Source organism: Micropterus dolomieu, linkage group LG21 (assembly GCF_021292245.1).
Source record: "Micropterus dolomieu isolate WLL.071019.BEF.003 ecotype Adirondacks linkage group LG21, ASM2129224v1, whole genome shotgun sequence".
Lineage (NCBI taxonomy): Eukaryota > Metazoa > Chordata > Actinopteri > Centrarchiformes > Centrarchidae > Micropterus > Micropterus dolomieu.
In genome coordinates, this window is record NC_060170.1 from 19043515 (window position 1) to 19045044 (window position 1530).

The following is a 1530-nucleotide window of genomic DNA, read 5'->3' on the forward strand; positions in this document are numbered from 1 at the left end:
CCGGGAGAGGTAATAATCGTAGCGTGTAATTCAGGGTAATGAAGGCTCCGCCACTAGATCAGCCATAAAGAATGATAGGAAGAGGCAGACGGGGGAGCCGCTCACGCGTTTGACCTCCACTGGCATTCCTCCACCTCCTATAAATTTGTGCCGTGGTCTGACTGCAGGCAAAGAGAAGGGAAGGAGGGAGACGAAAAGGAAGTAGATAGACAGATGTAGATGAAAAGGAGGAGGCGGGAGAGAAGAGATGAGTGACAGAGTAAAAGGGAGAAGGGGCACATGATTTAGCTGCAGCCAAGACACAGAGGTCAAATCTCATTCTCTGATCTTTTGAGTAAATATAATGTACTTCTTGTGTGCTTTGGAACTACTGGACTAGAAACAGCGCACCATAGTGTATTGAGCCACGCTGGAACTCCAGTGAGAGGAGAGAGATGAAAAGAAGAGCGTCTTTGTTTAACTTCTTGTGATTGCAACAGTATACAGATTCTGTCAGCTGTGAGTGACATATGAAAACATCCAAAAATAAACTACAGCATCTATTACCATCAAACAAGGAAACATTATGCCATCTCTCACACAACTCTCTCCCACTCAGTGTGTCCCTCCCTCTCTGCTTTCCCTCCAGTTCATCGGTATGCAGGCCGTGTGGCGGTACACTGTGGGCAGACCGGGCTGCGCTGCTCTCCTCTACATGTCTGCTAAATGACAGTAATTATTTTCCTGGGCTGCAGGCGACTCATGCATGTTTTATTTCCACCTCCACCTCCCCCATCTGCCTGCATGGCGATGCATGGCACACACCCTGGTGAGATGAAAAAAATAATAAAAAAATACAGCAAAGCATTTTAGTTCTCTCCATACCTTTCTATGGGTCCCCACTGGGTTCTCCATCCTCAGTTCCTTTACTGAGGGGGCCCGGTCTTTCATGGTACCAGAGGGGTTTTCGCATGGACTGACAGATGCTGTTAGGCTGGTCTCATGATGGTCTAAACACAGACAAAGATACCTAATGGTGTTTTGGGCACACTGGCTGCAGTTGTAAGCATTTTACCACAAAATGGCTACCGTGTTTCAATTCAGGTGCAGGTGTCACTTGGTGTTGGGGGTGGCATCCATCAGTGCGGTTTCTCTTGAGTTCACCCAACCTGCAATGGCTCCTGTAAGGATTGTGAAACGGCATGACTTACCAAACAGCCTAACCAAACATATTCCTCTCTGACAGAACAGTTGATCATCGTTGAAACAATAGAAAACCAACCCCGTCAGAACTCTCTCAAGGTTGCCTGATGAATGCAACCTATTAAATCTGGAGAAGGTTGTGTCTCGCCCCCCCACTTCATGGCACCGTGTTGTGTGTCACGCCGTCGTGTGACATGCAGCTCGTTTGGTGCGACTCAGGGGATCTCTAATACCCCTGCAGCTTTCATAATGAACATGTGGCTTCTCTCTCTTGGGCACAATTTAGCGTAATTCATAAGCAGAGGACGGGGCATTAGCCAGATGGTGCTGTGGGTGGCATCCTTTCTC